We start from the raw sequence: 14550 nt of genomic DNA on the forward strand, positions 1-14550 counted from the left end.
TAGACAGCGTGAATTCAGACCAAGAACTCAGACCTCCCATACTACGTAATGTTTGTCAGAAGACATTTGTCAAGAGGTCAGGTCAATAGCAGTACCTTGTCTCTCCAAGTAGCCCTATCCTGCAGTCAACTTACCAAATCACCCTCAAGTGGCCTCATAGGTGGAATGTCATTCATATTTTTCATAATTAATAAACAAAACAAAAAAATGTAACGCAGAAAATCCGGTGTTTCTAAGTCAAACAGTTTTGTTATATTTCAGTCTTCCGTGATGTATATAAAGTGTAATATGGGGATGCAAACTCAAAATGTAATACATTTCAACTCTATATCTGACATGGTACAGGCTTTTAAACCCATAACCATGTGTGCGAGGTGTATACTTTTGTTTCAAAGTAGATTTGTTTAAGACTACCAAGAATCACTCTGTGTGACCCTGATTTAGCCCACTGCAGTAAAAGGATAAAGGTAAAACATCTCCACCAGCTGTGAGGTGAAGAAGAATGTGTACTGTGCTCCCTGCCCCTGCAGGACTTGTTTATCCCTGACGGTTGGTGAACTCAGAGAGGAAAGATCACAAGAATACAGAAAGGATATAACACAGAAAGGTGACATTAACATTCTGGTGTTGTGTAAAATAGCTCTGGGAAGTTGAATAAAAAGGTTTACCATGCTTCAGTTCCCACTGTATTCATTATTCCTGGTATCACAGATTAGGAGTGATGGCTATTAGCCACACCGTTTCCCACCTAATCATTTAAATATGAGCAACCAGGGTGTTAAGGCATTCTGGTGCAGTGGGGCGAGCATCCTCTCTCTTGGATCTCCTCTATCATATCTTTAGGGCAGATTATTTCTTTCTGTGTGGATTATTTTCTTTTTGCCATCCCCCACTGCAGGTGCTCATCCTTCATACAGTAATGTAATCCCCGGAATCTTAATCTCCTCTCTTGGAAATGATTTTGGGAAACAGATTAAATGCAGAGAAACCAGGAGAGGCACCATCTGACCTTGTGGGCCCCACCCTGATAGGAACATGCTGATCTGTGCAATATGGAGATATAGTGTGCAGGGCAGGCATCGCCCTTACTGTGTTGCCTTGAATCGGTTATGTATGTATCCCTACACTAAAGGGGTTACCATGATTTTCACAGTAGCTTACAGGCAGCTAGGTGGCATTTAAAATGATGTATTTCATATTACAGTACACCTTCTGTAATATAAATATGGTATCAAAGCAAGTACTGTGTAATGACACACAGTTCAATACTGTGTAATGACACACAGTACAATACTGTAAAATTGACTGTATTATACTGTAAAAAAGTAAACTCTACCTTAATCGGAATGAATGAATGAAATTCATTAAGGGAAAGGGTTTGTATTTCACAGTATTTTACTGTAATTACAAGCGATTGGTGCAAGCAGGTTGGCTGCTAGGTAAAGTGTTTACACATTACACCATATTCAAGAATATTTGGTGGCACGTCTAGAGGCCTTAATGAAGGCTTCGAAACTTGCAGCAACTACAGGGCAAAATAGAACAAAAGGACATGGGAAAATGCTCAAACATTTAAGGTTTAAGACTTGCTGCCACTCCATTATGTCCCCTATACAAACTGATGGGGCACTATAACTACATAGGAGTTAAATTGGTACAGCATTCTCACTCACGGGTGCAACAAATATGGCCTCTTACAAGGCACACCTCAACATATGTTAATAATGAGCCAGAAACAACAAACCATGCACCTACTAGTGGTCAAAAGGCTTTTGGGCCTCCCGGGTGGCGCAGTGGTCTAGGGCACTGCATTGCAGTGCTAGCTGCGCCACCAGAGTCTCTGGGTTCGCGCCCAGGCTCTGTCGCAGCCGGCCGCGACCGGGAGGTCCGTGGGGTGACGCACAATTGGCATAGCGTCGTCCGGGTTAGGGAGGGTTTGGCCGGTAGGGATATCCTTGTCTCATCGCGCTCCAGCGACTCCTGTGGCGGGCCGGGCGCAGTGCGCGCTAACCAAGGGGGCCAGGTACACGGTGTTTCCTCCGACACATTGGTGCGGCTGGCTTCCGGGTTGGAGGCGCGCTGTGTTAAGAAGCAGTGCGGCTTGGTTGGGTTGTGCTTCGGAGGATGGCATGGCTTTCGACCTTCGTCTCTCCCGAGCCCGTACGGGAGTTGTAGCGATGAGACAAGATAGTAATTACTAGCGATTGGATACCACGAAAATTGGGGAGAAAATGGGATAAAATTTAAAGGCTTTTGCCGCTACAAAGATACCGTACGGCACTGGGGGGTGTGAGGTTGATTACAGTGCCATTGGAAATACAGCCAGTCTTTCCCCGCCCACAACATTTTCCCACAATGCACCATAATTTACAGTATGCTGCAGTAAAACATTTCAGAGGTTTTTACTGTTGATAATACTCAAAAGGACTGTATAAATGACAGATTTCTGTTACAGTGTATGAACAACCGATTAGGCATGTATCGTATGTACAGTTGGATATGTATGTAGGCCTGTCCTATGATCATTCCACCAGACATAGTGGGAGTGTATTATCAATGACAATATAATGTTATAGTGTTATAGAAGCTTTAGAGCGTTGGGATAGTAACCGAAACATCGCTGGTTTGAATACCCGAGCCGACAAGGTGAAAAATCTGTCGTTGTTGTCACGCCCTGACCTGAGATATCTCTGTTTTCTTTATATTTTGGTTAGGTCAGGGTGTGACTAGGGTGGGTATGCTAGTTTTGTATTGTCTAGGGGTTTTTGTAGGTCTAGGTGATTTGTATGTCTATGGTGGCCTGATATGGTTCCCAATCAGAGGCAGCTGTTTATCGTTGTCTCTGATTGGGGATCATATTTAGGTAGCCATTTTCCTTTTGGTGTTTGTGGGTTCTTGTTCTATGTTTAGTTGCCTGTCTGCACTACTCATATTAGCTTCACGGTTCGTTTTGTTATTTTGTTCAGTGTTCGTTCTTATAATAAAGAAGAATTTACGCTTACCACGCTGCGCCTTGGGCTCCTCCTTACAACGGCCCTTTAGCAAGGAACTTAACCCTAATTTTCTCCAGAGGCGCTGTACTACTATGGCTGACCCTATAAAACAACACATTTCACCTGATCTATCCAGTGTATGTGACAATAAAACATAGAAATATTTAGTTTTTTACTGTTGCAGCAATGCAGTATTTCAGATGTAGCTATGCAGAATATACAGTTGAAGTCGGAAGTTTACATACACTTAGGTTGGAGTCATTAAAACTCGTTTTTCAACCACTCCACAAATGTCTTGTTAACAAACTATAGTTTTGGCAAGTCGGTTAGGACATCTACTTTGTGCATGACACAAGACATTTTTCCAACAATTGTTTACAGACAGATTATTTCACTTATAATTCACTGTATCACAATTCCAGTGGGTCAGAAGTTTACATACACTAAGTTGACTGTGCCTTTAAACAGCGTGGAAAATTCCAGAAAATGATATCATGGCTTTAGAAGCTTCTGATAGGCTAATTGACATAATTTGAGTCAATTAGAGGTGTACCTGTGGATGTATTTCAAGGCCTACCTTCAAACTCAGTGCCTCTTTGCTTGACATCATGGGAAAATCAAAAATAAATCAGCCAAGACCTCAGAAAAAATGTGTTTACCTTCACAAGTCTGGTTCATCCTTGGGAGCAATTTCCAAACACCTGAAGGTACCATATTCATCTGTACAAACAATAGTACGCAAGTATAAACACCATGGGACCACGCAGCCATCATACCGCTCAGGAAGGAGACACGTTCTGTCTCCTAGAGATGAACGTGATTTGGTGCAAAAAGTGCAAATCAATCCCAGAACAACAGCAAAGGACCTTGTGAAGATGCTGGAGGAAACAGGTACAAAAGTATCTATATCCACAGTAAAACGAGTCCTATATCGATATAACCTGAAAGGCCGCTCAGCAAGGAAGAAACCACTGCTCCAAAACAGCCATAAAAAAGCCAGACTACGGTTTGCAACTGCACATGGGGACAAAGATCGTACTTTTTGGAGAAATGTTCTCTGGTCTGATGAAACAAAAATAGAACTGTTTGGCCATAATGACCATCGTTATGTTTGGAGGAAAAAGGGGGATGCTTGCAAGCCGAAGAACACCATCCCAACCGTGAAGCACGGGGGTGGCAGCATCATGTTGTGGGTGTGCTTTGCTGCAGGAGGGACTGGTGCACTTCACAAAATAAATGGCCTCATGAGGGAGGAAAATTATGTGGATATATTGAAGCAACATCTCAAGACATCAGTCAGGAAGGTGAAGCTTGGTTGCAAATGGGTCTTCCAAATGGACAATGACCCCAAGCATACTTCCAAGCATACTTCCAAAGTTGTGGCAAAATGGCTTAAGGACAACAAAGGCAAGGTATTGTAATGGCCATCACAAAGCCCCGACCTCAATCCTATAGAAAATGTGTGGGCAGAACTTAAAAAGCATGTGCGAACAAGGAGGCCTACAAACCTGACTCAGTTACACCAGCTCTGTTACACCACTTATTGTGGGAAGCTTGTGGAAGGCTACCCGAAACGTTTGACCCAAGTTAAACAATTTAAAGGCAATGCTACCAAATACTAATTGAGTGTATGTAAACTTCTAACCCACTGGGAATGTGATGAAATAAATAAAAGCTGAAATAAATGCTATTATTCTGACATTTCACATTCTTAAAATAAAGTGGTGATCCTAACTGACCTAAGACAGGGAAGTTTTACTAGGATTATATGTCAGGAATTGTGAAAAACTGAGTTTAAATGTATTTGTGTCATGCCCTGACCTTAGAGAGCCTTTTTATGTCTCTAGTTGGTTTGGTCAGGGTGTGATTTGGGGTGGGCATTCTATGTTTTGTTTTCTATGTTTCTTTATTTCTATGTTTTGGCCAGGTATGGTTCTCAATCAGGGACAGCTGTCTATCGTTGTCTCTGATTGGGAATCATATTTAGGTAGCCCTTTTTCCCTCCTTTCAGTGTGGGTAGTTATCTTTGTTAGTGGAACTTTGCCCTGTAAGCTTCACGGTTGTTTTTCGTTTGTTGGCGACATTTTAAATAAAAAGATAAATGTACGCTCACCACGCTGCACTTTGGTCCACTTCTTTTGACGGCCGTGACAATTTGGCTAAGGTGTTTGTAGACTTCCGACTTCAACTGTATATAGCCATGCATCTCCATCAGTATGCCATCATCATTTAAAAGGGATGTTACCAGCGGTGAATAGATGAATAGTGATTTTACTCTTGTGCATGAAATAAATCCATAATATTCAGTCATACTTTTCACTGCTGAGTGCAGTAAAACTGGTTTGATGGTCACAATGGAATCATTCTCTGTAGAGTGATTTAATGGAGCCTGTGCATCAGCTCAATATCGTAAACCAGATTGTTAAAGGTGCAATCTGTGATTGCGGCAAACATTTTTTGACTTTTAAATTCACTATATTTTTGAATAGATTTTTGAAGAATATAACTTATAAATTCCTCATGAGCCTAGTTCAATTGTCTTACCCAATCAGAACGCAAAATAAAAGCTTGTTTTATTCCTTTGTTTGTAAACAATGTAATTGAAAACAAACACTGTATTTAAAAAAAACATTTATATATATTTTACCTTTATTTAACTAAGCAAGTCAGTTAAGAACAAATTCTTATTTACAATGACGGCCTACACCAGCCAAATCCGGACAACACTGGGCCAATTGTGCACCGCCCTATGGGACTCCCAATCACGGCCGGTTGTGATGCAGCCTGGATTCGAACCAGGGTGTCTGTAGTGACACCTCTAGGACTGAGATGCAGTGCCTTAGACCACTGCGCCAGTGTATAGCCTTAAAACATGGTTTAAACTATCATTTTGATCACAGATGGGCATAGCTGTCTATGAATTTTAGAGGGGTAACATTTTTCCAGTCCCATCCCTCATCAGAGGTGGGGGGTGACCGCTTAACTGCAGATTGCCCCTTAAAGAGATTCATGTATACTTTTTAGCCAGTAGTTCTGAAAGTAGCACTCACGATCCAAAAGTGGTCCCCGAAAGTTGCGTTCTACATCATATATGTTCACCACATCATTGCTCTCTCTCTCTCTCTCTTTGCTGTGTCCATTGAGTTGTTGGACTTGCCCTGCAACCTCATTGGATAACGCTGGGCAGACCTCTTGCCAGCGGTCACTTAAATGTGATGGGCTGAAGCTCATAGAACTCAAATTGCTAGGGGGCGGGCCAACATGGGGGGAAATGTAGGGAAAATGGCATGGCACAGCTTCAAGAAAACGGTCGCTTTCAAACTAGGGATTTTGTGGCTAATTTAGGTACGACAGTAATTCTGCTCATAGATTATGCATGGATGAAATTTTCAGCCCAAAGCGGGAGGTTTAAAACAATTAATTCTTAGTCGCTAAAGTACCGGAGCATTTCTTTAATGTTTCAACTCTGCTTGTAAATTAACCTAACATTACATAGGCTACAGTATAAGTTTCACACACCAATATTTAACAGTGAAAAGATCGCTCATTACAATACAATGTCAATGTAACGTTAATGTGACGTCAATGTAACGAAATAGAAATAGCCTTATACACTAAATCCCACATGTTTAAAAGAGCCACCCCAGACCCCTCGACACCCTGCTCCCCCTCCAGCCCTGACCCAGCACCTCAACATCAGGACTGTTCGAAAGCAATGCACTCTGACGGTGAGTCAACATCCCCGGTTGCTTACTTCATGCTCCGTCTCACTATTGCACGACAGGAATTTGTTTGGATTCCCATACGTGAGTTGTGTTGATGTGATGATGGGCTTGCCCTGCTCATTCAAGAGGCATACAACTGGAAGAGTTTGGACAAGTGCCCTGGAGCGGGAGGGAGCCGTACAGGCCAAGGGGTCGGAACAGACGAGGAAGTGAACTCCCCTCAGGAAGAAGGGGGAAAATCCATAGGTTCTTCGTCTCACAATACACACACAATGCAATATGTAAGTGCGTTGTTACCAGCAACCTTCTACCTACCAAAATGTTAGTCCTCCTCTCATTCACTCTCATTCTGTGGTCTGGTCGTGGACAATGGTGGCTCTATCAGCCCTTTACGAGGTCCACGCTCAGAAAGAGACTGCGTGTCACGTGCGCTCCCTCTCCGGCCTCTAGGTCACCAGGCTGCTCGTTATGGCGCACACCTGTCCCCATCGTTACGCGCACCTGCGCGCCATCAGACTCACCTGGGCTCCATCACTTCCCTGATTGCCTTCCCTATATATGTCTCTCCCTTAGGTTCCTTCCCCAGGCGTCATTGTTTCTGCTCCTGCGTCATGTCTGTGCGTTGTTCGTGTTTCTTATTTTTGTATTATGTTGTGTTTATTTATTAAAACACGCACTCTCTGAACTTGCTTCCCGACTCTCAGCACGCTCGTTACAGTGTGTGCTCCTCTCAAACATTAGACTGTGGGAATGTTTGTTTTCTCGACATGGTTCAGTGTGGCGATATCCAGTCTTTCTTTTTTTAAATAGAGCTAGAGCAGGAATATTTGCATGTGGCTCCCACAAAATGTGCTTTTATTATTATTCTTGTGTCATATTTCCTTGGCAATTAGAAGCACTACAGACTCTGTAAACTGTACCAATACTCTGTCTAACACCCTGAGTTTTCAAACCATTGTGACTTGTGACCACAGTCTCTCTCTATGCACAGGGAAATTACCCTAAACATCAGGCACCATAAAACATCAAATGGAATCACTGGTGCACCAAATTACCCTCAGCACATGTGGTTCTGCCTGAGTAAGCTGCCCTGGAGCCCTCTGGGCTGTGTCCCAAATGGCACCCTATTCCCTTTGTAGTGCACTACTTTTGACCAGAGCCACTGGTGCAGCTCCTGCACGGCGTGGGGGCCCACGAGCTCCGGGGGCCCATGTGCCTGTCATCGATAGTCACTTTTTTTTTATCCTCAAAAAAGTCATTCATGAACCTTTTTCATTTCCATATGCACAAGGAGGCTAAGTATTTGTTTCTTGGGCGTCAAGAATGTGACTGATCAAAGTGCCTCAGGCCTTGAAATAGAAATCATAGATTGAAAGTAAGGGGATATGGGTGAACAAATGCTGTGGTGACGGCTCCGACGGTGCCAGTGGAATGAGTGGAGCTTACTCGGGGGTTCAAAAGCACAAATCAGACCGAGAGTTTAACGCACTGTTCTTAGGTAGAGTTTTAGTTTAGAAAGCGATCTCTCCGCAGAAGTGACAAAATGGTAAAAACAGCTTGATTGCCGTAGCAACATCAGGGAAACTGGGAAGAAGGGAGTGGCAGTTTTGTAACATCTTTAATTGAGCCTCTCGCGTTCCCCTTATTTTCCGGCCTCAACACGTTACGGAAAGAGATGACCTATCCCAGAGCTTCCTATATAGTTAATCTGGATACTGGACAGGAAATGAATTGGCCGATGCAAACAGATCATCTTTAGTGGATAACAGTTCTTAAGGGCTCAAGCAAATCAAACATATTGGTTGCTGATTAGTATGCTGTTGTATCGACTTTTTTTTTTTACAATCTGCAATGTTTGAATTTCTAACTTGAATTACTGAACAAGTCATTTCATTAAATCTTGGCAGCTTTGCGACACCGTGTATAGCTTTGTGAAATGTTAGGCTTAACTTGAGAAAATAATCCCCAAATAGGCCTGCCAATAAATATTGATCCATGACTTAAAGTACGCACTGACTGCTGTATGGCACTCACTGCTGTAAGTCTCTCTGGATAAGAGCGTCTGCTAAATGACAAAAATGTAAATGTAAAATGCCTAAAGCAAGACTGTAGGCTACATGCCCTGGTACCACAGAAAGACTATCATCGATGTAAGTCTGGCTGACGCATTCCACATTTGTTTTTTATGGAGGAGGGGGACGAACTCTAACCTTGAGGGGGGGTCAAAAAAACTGTGTTACGCCAAAACTAGTGCACTAGGTAGGGAGTAGTATGGGTGCCGTTTGGGACGCAGCCTCGGAGCGGGTTGGATGTTGAATGGGCTGATTACTCCCCTGTCCCCTGTCCCTAGCCCCTAGCATTATGATGTGCAGGGGGAGAGAAATGATGCAGGTGACACCAGTAACTGATTAAGCTGTCAAAGTATAGATGAGACCTGCATGCAGATAGGATAGTGAAGCAGGGGAAAGAGCAGGCAGTTTGCTATAGAGTGCCTTTTCTTCATCACCACTTATCTGCAGATTACTATCTGTGCAATGCATGTGAGAATGCTTCCATGGCTTTGTCATGAATACATGTTTTGAGGAATGACCTGGAATGATCTGTGATGAATCGAGGCAAACGAGATTCAGAGTGAAGCAATTAATACATGTTGACGTTGAAAAGGCCAAGAGAACACGAGAGTGCGTCCTGCTTAACTATCTGAACCATGTGGCACAAGCCATTGTGCTGTAAGTTTAGCTGCCATTTTGGATTGGAGGACCTCGTTAGCATTATTCTGGAGCCGTGAATGCCTACAGCTGTCTGTGGAGGAAGTTGTGATGTGTCAAAGGAAGTGCGTCTCTGTGATGTCCAGCAGGCAGCATCTGTGCCCTTGAATTACATTCAGCTGTTGTGAATAAGACACACACACACTTATTTTGCTTGATTAGCTACTTAACAAGAGCGCGCACTACGTTTGACTTCTTCACAGGACACGAATGAGGGTACCATGTCACCATAACAATACCCATGCTATGTTCAATTGTTCTTGTTTTCTGATGAATATGGCCGGCCCTGGCTCCCTGCACCTACAATTGTCACTTTGACTTTGAGTTCTGTGTGCTGCCAGAGTAGGCTGTAACTGTGTTGTTATTGGATAAGGGGAGAGTATAATTCTGTGCAGTCCTTAGTTCATTTCTGGCCTGTAGTTTCAGGTTGGGGTTAGAGGCAGATCCACTGTCAAGGTTCAGACAGACCCTGTGGCACACTGACAAACCAAGCAGTGAGTGGAGTCCATACACTCACCCTCCTAGTGTGTGCACTTCTGATCGTCATCACACCCCTCATGTGAACTCTGTTTGTTACAGTGCATTCTCAACAGGATAGAGCACTGAATCATCCTACTGTGGTGTGGGGCTATTCAGTGCTGTGTTGTCAGAGGTTGGGATCTAATAGAAAGTGTTTGCTTACTAAAAATGTGAGTAGTTCAAGAGTTCCATCTAGTGGTTGTTTGACGCTACTACATGATCTGTTGATGTGTCCACTGTTACCACAGCCAGAGGACTGCAAAGTCTTGGCAGTTTGAACTATACAGGAGGTTTACATACTGTTTTAATTGTTTTTTCAGATCACTGGATCCACCAAGTACACCCAGAGCGCTCAGCAGGTATAAACCAGGTGGGTGACCTGTTTTGTCATTTGATTTCATTTTCAGGCCCAGGGCCGGCCCGCTCTTTCAGCAGGATTAGGCGGATGCCTATGGCAGGATTTTCTGAGCTAAACTGACCAGGATGCACCCCCATCAACACATAATTCTGCCCCAAAACAATGACAATTTCTCTCAACCAGTGTCATTTGGGCTTTTTAGGTGAGCGCTGATGCCGCCCTGTGATAAGCAGTGCCCGCTTTGCCAAAGTCAGGGACACAAAATATTTATCTTGTCCATTCCCAGCGCGCCTCTCCAGGGTGCTGTTGGCGAGACGCATCGCTGCTGCGCTCCACCAACGTTCCATCATCCAAAAAATGTTACATAAATCATGTGGCAAATAAAGTGAAGAGTATGTGGCCTTTTCTGTAGCCTACAGGCTGGAGATAAAATGGATGACAATGTAATGAGACGGAAACGTTTGCATCATGTAGGTTTCTCAGATCAAATTGCCCAACGTAAATGGCGCCCAGTCAAATAAAAAATGCGCTGACGTGTTAACAAACAGTATATCCTAAAAACAGGACAGGTCAAAGTAAAATGGACAATATGGAATGGACAATCAGGCTACTCACAACTGCTGTTCAGGAGTTTGATCCCATGGGCTTAATTGTCATGATCAGTGGTTTCAAGTTTATATCCGTACTTTTTTTACGAGCTGATCATAGCGAAAAAAGAAAATACGGCTACATTTCCCGCTGTGTAAACACATTGCAAATAGGTTAATGTAGCTGATTTTCAGAGCTTTAATAGCTTTGAATTAATTAATTAGGTCAAAGGAATCAGGACTAATAAAGGCAACGGCCTGTTTTACAAAGTGGGCCTACCAAATGGGTGGGCATTCATAAAATTCCATTGTGGCCAACATGGTAGGCCGTCTTTTTTTGGTCCTGACCGGATCGGCCATACTTTTTTTTGGTGTTTTACAAAAGGTAGGCCTCCCACATAGATGGGCATTCCTAAAATTCCATTTCAGGCGACACTGTAGGCTATACCTCAGTAAGCACGGACTGACACGGATGTCTTTTTTTGGTGCAGTCCAGACCGGCCTTGATTTGCACATCCAAGGACGTTTGTTTTTGGTCCAGTCCGGATCAAATCTGAACCAATCATAGGCGTCTATTTTTGGTTCAGATTTTGTCCGGTCTGGACCAGCCTTGATTTGGCTCAAACATATGTCTATAAATGACGTCTTTTCCATTTCAATCAGAACCAAAAATTAACCTGATTTCAATGCCCGGAAAATACGTATTTTCACCTTTAATTCAGAACCTAAATTGAACCTAACCTCAACATCTAGAAGAATACATATTTTAGACGTCTTTTCAACATAATTTTGCTTCCTAGGACTATTCTAGTAGGGGCGCAGTTTTTTAGTCATGCTAGGGAAGCAGAACGCCCAGGACCGGCCGTGCTCAGGCCACATATCTGTTGTCATTTTCTCTATGGATTAACACAATAGCAATCTTTAAAAAAATATATATAAATACAAAATGGATAATTAAAAAAGTGTTTATGTCCCAACTTTGGCATTGTATAGCCAACCTATATAGAGAAATGTTTTGTTTACAATCAAATGTCATGTTAAGTGATACATACGTGCCCATGCTTGCATCATAAAGCTCTGTAGCAGAATAGCTATACACTGATGTCGGGACCTTGACAAAACTTAGCAGTGAGTGAATGATTGCCATGTGAACACACAAGACTGATTAGCTATTCTCAATAAGTATATTCTTCTTCTGGCTTTATCTAGCTCTATTTGAGATATTTTACCTTGCCTCGCTGGCTTGCTAGGTAATCAATTATCCGTTGACATCTGCAATGTGGGGCGGCAGGGAGCCTAGTGGTTAGAGCATTGGGCCAGTAACCAAAAGGTTGCTAGATCGAATCTCCGAGCTGACAAGGTAAAAACTGTTCCTAGGCCGTAATTGTAAATAAGAATTTGTTCTTAACTGACTTGACTAGTTAAATTAAAAATTAAAAAAATGTTGCAGAGGATGGCCATCTTATTACGTGTTTGTTAACCCTTTAGGTCATTTGGGAATTGTCCTATATGGATAGGAATACATTGAAATGTTTCTTACAGAAGAAATATGAAATGCATATGCATAAGCATGCACGCAATAGAAAGGGAACAGTTTGGAGACTATGGGGAAATGATTAGACCAAAGTTGAGGACACGCATGAGACTGAGTCCGAACGTTACCCTGTCGATTTGATGTGCGTTTTACATTTGCTGTACTTTTTGCCGCATTTGTTGATAACAAAATCTGAAAATACTCTGGATACATTCAGTAACATGATAAGAATATTCCTGGAAAATGTGAGGTAGGTGCAACATAAGACAAACAAATGACAAGAGTTTGAGTAAGAGGACTAAGGGTTTTAGTTAGAGGTGGCCACACACTTCTCCAAAGTGTGCCCGTGTAATTTCAATGCACTTTTATGACTCAAAGAATAGTCTTTAGGTGCTTTTTTTAGCTCTCCTAGCTGTGCCGTTGAGGAACTAGAGCAAGCACACTTGTAGTTGTTTTGTTTGGAACACAACCCTCACCCCCCCATCACACATTTACTGTTGGCTACGCAATCGGAAAAAACGGCCCATTACAAATCGCAATCTGGGTCAGGTGGGCATCATTTGAAAGCTTGTTCTATTGCCAACATGACTAGCTAAGTTATAAAATATAATCTTACAGTGTTAGGCCTTCACAAAGCAATTCAGAGAAACAAATTGTAATTTTGGTGAGCATAGAAATGAGTCATGAGTGCATTCAGGTGTGTGTTCTTCACGATAGACAAACACAGGGCCGTTCTGTTCAGGACAACCCAGGCTATGACACCATGTCATCTGGTAACTGTACATCAATCATACTGATCATGAACGTTGACACTGCATATGACATGAGTATTACGATATGGAAAAGTGAAGTGCACATTTGGACGGGTATTTGGCTCGCTTGTATGACATCAAAGCGGTATTTATTATAATCCTCAACGTCTCATCTTTTAAATGACATCCTATCCTCTTAACCCTCCGGCTGTGTTCCGGTCCAATTGGACCGATTTACAAGTTTTCTCTCTGAAAAATGTAGTTCATTTAATCTGATTGTCATAAGGTTCCATGACTTTGTCCACACAGGGCATCTGAACACACAAAACACATTTTGATGATTTTCATAACATTTTGGGCGTTTTATTTTAACTTTTGTACACCTGTGATGTTCCCGGTCAAAAATGACCGGTCATTAGAAATGAATGGGAGAGACTACAATTAGTGTATACAATTGAGTTCAGGGACATGCCCATTCATCAGATGGACAGACTTCCTCTCTCAGACCCCCACATGCATGTGTGTTTGAACACACACACACACACACACACACACACACACACACACACACACACACACACACACACACACACCTCACTCCCCTTCTTGGCTTCCATGGTAACCCCCACAGGAACCTTTCCCCAATAGAATCCCCCCCCCCCCCACCACACCTGTTGGCATTCTCACAAACAATCGCAACATTGTTTCAATAATATATAGAACTTTTCTCGCAGCTCTGGTATATAAAGCTTTTTTGGGGCCTTGCTCACAATTAATTCTGTGGCAGCACATTGACCAAACGATATACTGTATGTGAGGCTCTTGATCATATCTTTGATCATGACACTGATGAGGAGGAGAGAGTCCTTGTTAAACTTTGACACAAAGTAGTCTGTGATAAATAGCACAATATGTTTCATCTGAGTATTTGTTATAGTCAAAATAATCCATACATTATGCTTTTTTTACTCAAAAACGAGTTGTATGAGCTCAGGTCAATGAGGCCTACAGGCCATAAATAGAAAATAGAAGTTCAAAACTTGTAATCTTCACAAGAACCTAAGTTGATAAAAAGATATAACACATCATTAGGTGATAATATATGTATTATTATGGATTTATAATCAGCTATAATGGGGCGGTCATTTTGGACCGACCCCATTAATGAACATGAAACGAACACAACAGGAGGGTTAATATACAGCATTTCTCTCAGTCAGACAACAAAACACTAGCAAAAGTTGCCCAATTAGTGGAAGGGATGGGGGCAACTTCTTGTTGCATGCGGTGCTCAAGTTCAGAACGTCTGTCGGT

At 42.5% G+C, this 14550-nt stretch overlaps 1 long non-coding RNA gene across 1 annotated transcript in view; it reads left to right on the forward strand.

Moving 5' to 3' along the window:
• The window catches only part of LOC120033374, a 30985-nt gene extending 20606 nt beyond the window's left edge, over positions 1-10379 (forward strand). Inside the window, exon 3 of the long non-coding RNA XR_005473952.1 lies at positions 10326-10379. This is a non-coding gene — a long non-coding RNA (uncharacterized LOC120033374). The remainder of the gene's footprint in view (positions 1-10325) is intronic.
• Positions 10380-14550: the final 4171 nt, after the last annotated feature.

Source organism: Salvelinus namaycush, chromosome 40, assembly GCF_016432855.1.
Source record: "Salvelinus namaycush isolate Seneca chromosome 40, SaNama_1.0, whole genome shotgun sequence".
Classification (NCBI taxonomy): domain Eukaryota; kingdom Metazoa; phylum Chordata; class Actinopteri; order Salmoniformes; family Salmonidae; genus Salvelinus; species Salvelinus namaycush.